This window comes from Nannospalax galili, unplaced genomic scaffold (assembly GCF_000622305.1).
Source record: "Nannospalax galili isolate Female #2095 unplaced genomic scaffold, S.galili_v1.0 scaffold1830, whole genome shotgun sequence".
Taxonomy (NCBI): domain Eukaryota; kingdom Metazoa; phylum Chordata; class Mammalia; order Rodentia; family Spalacidae; genus Nannospalax; species Nannospalax galili.
This window is the reverse complement of record NW_008328092.1, coordinates 624569-630906: the sequence shown is the minus strand read 5'-3', so window position 1 is coordinate 630906 and position 6338 is coordinate 624569. Positions and strand designations below refer to the sequence as shown.

General features: G+C 47.2%; 1 non-coding gene across 1 annotated transcript; it reads right to left on the bottom strand.

Moving 5' to 3' along the window:
• Nucleotides 1–555: 555 nt before the first annotated feature.
• On the bottom strand, nt 556–644 carry LOC115072835. The gene has a single exon (XR_003851849.1). It is a non-coding gene; the product is annotated as a small nucleolar RNA U83B (small nucleolar RNA).
• Between the last annotated feature and the right edge of the window lie 5694 nt (nt 645–6338).

The following is a 6338-nucleotide window of genomic DNA, read 5'->3' as shown; positions in this document are numbered from 1 at the left end:
ATTAGGTACACCAGGCCTGGAGCTGTGAGGACTTAATGAGTTCTGGAAGGAGGCTCACCAAAAGCAAAGGTCACCCCCTTTGCAGAAGGCTCCAAAGTGGCTATCCCTGCCCATCAACCTGGGTCTGAAGGTTCCTCGCAATGTCAGCTGCCAACCACATACTCTCATTAAGCCACTGGCAAAGGTGTTGCTTTAACATTATTTTTTTTGGACTGGTGAAGTTTTTATTAAATCCACAGAAGTCAAAACCATTTTGAATGGGACTGGGGGATGGAGTCACCAGTGAGTAGGAACCAGGCCACCAGGCGAAGGAGGAAGGATGATGAGGTGAAAGACCAGAGATCAGAGGTTGGCTAGCTGGGCATAGAGGCCCCAGCCTCAGGGGATATCACCAGGGCCACCAGATAGCTTCTGAGAGCTTAGGCCAGTACTGAGCTGGCTCAGAGTCCATGGCTCCACCCGCACAGCAGAGAACCTGCTGTCACCAAAGCATCATTTATGCATATCTCAATGAAGCTCTGCAGGCTGCTGTCCCTCTTGTCCTCAGCCTGCTGAACTGCTTGAACAGAATCTCAAGGGAATGGATCTGCATACTCACTCAGATGCTGCACCCAGTACACGTTCCAGGGCCACTTCAGAGCAGCACTTGCCTTCTGAGTACACCACGTCCAAAAGGTATTTCTAGGAAAGCTCACAGGCTTCGTGCTGTTTTAGCCTCTACCTATGCCTGAAAGAGGACAGAAATCTAGTTTCCTGACCTCACTCAGAGCCCATCTTTTGGCTAGTAGCCAGGCTTTAGGGAGCCTAGGCTCTTCAGAGTATGGCCAGAGGGGCAGAAATTGATTAAGGAAGCAGCAAATAAAGAAAAAATCACTGTCACAAAACTCACGATTGTGACCCCAAAGGAAAGAAGGAGCCCTGCCCTATGCCTGTGAGGCAGAGTGCCCCAGTGACCTGCTGTCCCTCTGCTGGCTCCTAGTTTGCTATAGGACATAGCTCTGCAGGGAATGAGTGCTAGATCTATAAACAAAGGTGCCTGAGGGAAAGACAAGGATCCAAACTGAGCAGGAGTTTGGGAACTGCAGTCTGGAGGCTTCCGGGAGCCAGAGCTATGTAGCATCAAGTTCCACCCGACCTCAGGTCTTAGTGTTTATACCAGTTCCCTATTGCTGCTATGACAAATAACCACAAAATTAATGGTTTCAAATAATGCAAACGACCTTAAAGTTCTTGAGATCATAAGTCCAAAGTGAGTCTCATTCTATAAAGGTAAGTTCTGGGGTGTGTTCCTTCCAGAGGCCCCAGGAAGGCTCTGATGCCTGGTCATCTCCAGTATCTGGAGCTGTCTGTTCTTACTGACCCAGGGCCAGGTCTTCTATCTGCAATACTATGCAAAGTATATTCTGATCTTCTGCTTTCAGCTTCTCTGATGGACAGTCCTGCCTTCCATACTGTAAAGACCTTGGGCCCAGCTGAATAACGCAGAATGACCTCCCCAATGTACATAGTCTCCTTGGCCTGTGTGCTGGTTAGTTGGTGGCAACTTGACATGAACTGCAGTCGCCTGGGAAGAGGGAACCTCAACTGAGGAACTTTCTCCTTGGGACTGGCCTGAAGCCATGTCTGTGAGTCATTTTCTTAATTGCTAATTGATGTAGGAGGGCCCAGCCCACTGTGGGTGGTGCCATCCCTAGGCAGGTGGCCCTGGGAAATATAAGAAAGCTAGTTGAGCAAGCCAGTAAGCAGTGTTCCTCTGTGATTGCTTCTTTAGCTCTTGCCTCAAGGTTCCTGCCTTGAGCTCCTGCCTTGACTTCTCTCAATGATAGGTTGTAAGCTGTAAGATGAAATAAGCCCTTTCCTCCCCAAGTTGTTTTGGTCAAGTATTTATCACAGCAGCAGACAGCAAAGTAAAACCCCTTGTAAGGGAACATATGCACAGGTTCTAGGGTTGGGAGTATGGACATCTTTGGGCAATATTCCTCAAATAACAGTGTCTTCTTAGATCTTGAGGGCATAAGTGTTCCTCATGCTATCAGAGAAGGAGTTAAGGGGCCTTATGTGTTCAGTTTACTTCAGGAAGAAAGTAAATGACACATAGCTTTCTAAAGCAACTTATAGAAAAAAAAAAGATGAGCTTATGGTTCCAAGGGAATTACAGTCTGTCTTGGTGGGGAGGCATGGCAGCAGGAGGTGGCTGGAGCAGGAGCGGAAACTAAGCTCTCACATCTTCAAGCAGGCACAGGAAAACAAGAGAGAGTGCCTGAAGATCTGGGAAAGCTTAAGAACTCTAAGCCTACCCCCAGTGACATGTTTCCTCCAGCAGGGCCACACCTTCTAAGACCTTCCAAAACAATGCCACCAACTGAGGACAAAATGTCCAAATACTTGAAGCCTATGGGGGACATTCTCATTCAAACCACGACAGAGGACATCTACTGACTGAGGAAGCACACAGTCACTCTCCGGCAGCTGGAACCTCGCAAGGGCCAGGATCCAGTCCTTGGTACTATAGACTTTTGGCAGGGAGAGAATCACGTATGGCCCAGGGAGCAGCTCTGAACTCTGTGGCTTTGGGGGCAGCTCCCAATTGACACAATGTACACACCAGCTTCAGGTTGATGGTGTGCCTCAGGAGCCACATCTAGCTTGACTCCTGCTTCTGTGACTGTTTTGCTGTGCCACCCTGGGCACATGGGCTTAAGCCGTCTAAGATGTGGGCTCCCAGCTGGGAAGTGGTAGTATTCACAGTCTCCCCACAGGACTGCGGTAAAATCTCAGTGGGCGGGGGTGCTGGTGAAGCAGATGGTGTGCACTTTTTGGGTTGTTTTTAAATCATGAAATTTGGGCCTGAGGCTGGCTACAAAGGACCTATCCATCTCCTTGCTATTAGCTACTGTATTGAAAAGTTTTTTCATTTGAGGTGCCCTGACCCAGAAGAGTAGTCATGAGGATGGAAACCCTCCTTCTGGAAAGTGGGTGGGGTGAATGCAGTTACCTGAAAGGGTCCCTTATGAGGACCATAAGCCTCCCTCTGCTCCTTGATTTCAGGTCCGTGCAGCTGCCTGAACTAAGGGAAAAGAGGATAAGGAGGTCCTCCAATAGGAGGGCCCATGCCAAGTAGCTTTTGCTCCCTAGGTTGGCTGCTTGCTCTGGAGGGGGCATAAAGAACAGATAGAAACAGTAGGGGGACTGTTCAGGAGAGGAGTCCTGGGGGACGAGTAAGCATGGGGACACTGGTGTACAGTCCCTAGGCAGCCTGTGCAAACATGCTGCCCTTTTCCTTTAGTCCAGGCAGCTGCAGGGGCCTGTAATCAAAGAGCAAAGGGAAGCCCAACTGCCTCCTCACAAGGGACTCTTATGCACATCAGCCTCCTCCCTCAGCCTCCCCAAGGGGTACATTAGCAGGAACTATACTCCTACCAGTCCCAACAATATCAGAATTGTAAGTGTGGTACAGCCCATAGCATGAACCCCTGCCCTTTGCCCGACAGCAGACTTGTATGTTTGCTCCTAGTTCTCCTTGGGGTCCTGGGATACCCACCCTCTCTCCACATGCTCATTCTCAGACTCCTCCATGGCTCTTATTTAAGAAAAGCTCTCACAATGATAAGCCATATTTAGGCACTGGTACAAATCCCAGCTTCCAGCCTCCCAGGGCCACCAGGATATAAGCAGGCCAGGACAGCTGGTTTGGGCTAAATACGGTACAGGGACTCTTGCCAGATCCTTTAGGAAGCTGTGGAAAGGTAGTTTCCCAGAGCTGGAGGGCCATCACCCACCCAAGACTGTAACATTCTCTGTGTTGATCATGGGGCTCTTTCACCTGGGCTTCCTGCCACTCAGCCCAGAACTAACAGAGCCCAGCATCACCAACACTAGGGTCAATGACAACAGGTAACACTAACTGCCTCCAGCATGCCAGGCACCATGCTAATGGTCATTCTACACTACCACAGTGGGACTGTTATTGCCCTTTCTCTCACAGGTAGGAAGGCTGAAGCTTTGAAAATTGTGGAGCTTGTCCAAGGTCACATAGGCAAGTGTCAGAACCAGGACTTGAACCTGGTTCTGCTTCACTCTGACTTTTATCACTGTGCTCCTCCCTGCCCTTCCATTCCCAAGGCAGAATTCCACACTGAGGTCCCAATGTTGAGGTTGCTGCACCCAGGAAGTCACTCTTTGGTGGAGTCAGCTCAGCGCCCTGCACCCAGCTATGGAGCCTGCCCATCCCACCGCCCCAGCAGAGCACCATGTAATGCTGGCCCTGAACCATGCCTTCTTTGCTCTGTCACAAACATCTTGTATCTACCTCTCAGTGATGGCTGCATTAGTGGAGGTGACCAGACCAGCACCAAGGAACAGCAGGAAGCAGGGATAGGACAGGGGAGAGAGATTAGATGGGACTCACAATACAAAAGGAGTAAACCAATTCACAGTGAGGAGAGAAGTAAAAAGAGGAGCCCAAATCTAGCAAGGGCCGGATAGTGAATATTTTGGGAATGATCAAAAAGTAACATCTGGTACCTCTGTAGAGGTCCTGACCAGAGCATTACAACCAAGTCCCACACAGGACTCAACACTGAGCAACCACGCTCTAACCACCTGCAGCTCTAGTGCTGACCTTGAAAATGACCAAGCCATGGCTGCCCCTGCCTGTGTGTGCCACACCTGTGTGTACTGAGGGGTTATTCAGTCTATGCTGCCTGCTGTGTGACCTGTTCCAGCCAGTCGCATCCATCTATGCTCATTTTCTGAAGAAGCACGGCAGTGAAGAGGTGGTAAAATTCAGAGCTGGGCAACTCTAGCTCTCAACTTAGCCTTCAGCTAGTTGGTATATCACATGTCTATCACTCACCATTTCTCTTTTCAATTTTTTTAAATTAAAAATTTGTATTAGTTCTTTGAGAATTTAATACAATGCAATTTGATGCTATCCCCCCCGCAACTCCTTCCAGGTCCACCCCACCCTTCTCTACCCACCCAACTTTGTGTTCTCTGTTTTTGTAACCCGTAAAGTTCTATCTGTGCTGCCCATATGCTTTTGGATGTGTGGTTATAAACTAGAGCACGGTGGACCTACCAGAGGTTACACTCATAAAGAAAACCGACTGCCTCTCTCTAAGCAGCTATCAATGCCAATAGCTCCTCAGCTAGGGGTGGGGCATTGTGCTTACCTCTCGTCTCCATGTTGAGATTTTTTTCTGAGCTTTTTTCAGGTCTTGTGCCTGCTGTCACAACAGCTGTGAGTTCATATATGTACCTGCCCTGTTGCATAAAAAAAAAAACTTTCCATGTGTTCATGTACCACCTCTGGCTCTTACTATCTTTCTTCCCCTCCTTCATAATAATCCCTGAGCTTTGGGAGGAGAGGGTATGATATAGGTCTTTTCTGGTTCAAGTAGGCTTCCTACTCTACTTACTTTGGATATGATTTCCTTGAGCCAGTGGAATATTTCTGACCATGATGTGTGCAGAGGTTAAATGTACTTTCATGATTTATCTTGTCTCTACAATGCAAGAGAATTCATACAGATACCTGAACCATATGGTAATCACAGCCAACCCACAAACTTGAATATCTTTCTCAAAAAGCTAATAGAAGATAGACTGAGATGGCTTCTTTAGTATGTTTTCATCAGATTTCACAGAGAATAAATATTTAAGGAAATAATGGCAGGTAACTTTTCCAGAATTGGTGAAAACAAATTCTAAGTAGGATAAATAAAAAGAAACTCGCATGAAGACATAATTTAGGAAAACTGTACAACTCTGAAGACAAGTAGATCTTAAAAGCTGCCAGGGAAGCCAGCTATGCATCTGACAGAGGGTTAGTATCTAGAGTATACAAAGAAGTAGAAAGACTGAACACCAATAAAACAAATAATCCCATTAAAAATAGGCTATGCAACTGAATAGAGGGTTTCAAAGAAGAAATAACAAAGAGCAAAGGAATATTTTAAAAAGTGTTCAGCATCCTTAGCCACCAGGGAAATGCAAATTAAAATTACTTGAGGATTTCATCTTACCCCAGTCAGACTGGCTAAAATTAAGATAACAAATGACAACAAATGCTGTTGACAATGTGGGGTGGTGGGGGGACCATCATTCACTGTGGGTGGGAGTGCAAACGGCTGCGGCCACTATGGAAATCAATGTGGAGCTTCCTCAAAAAACTAGAAATTGATCTACCATACGAGCCAGCCACACCATAACTCCTAGGCCAAAGGATTATATATCCAACTACAGAGACATTTGCTTATCCACATTCATTAATGCACTATTTACAATAGCTAGGAAATGGAAATAGTCTGGCTGTCCATCAGCTGATGAATAGATAG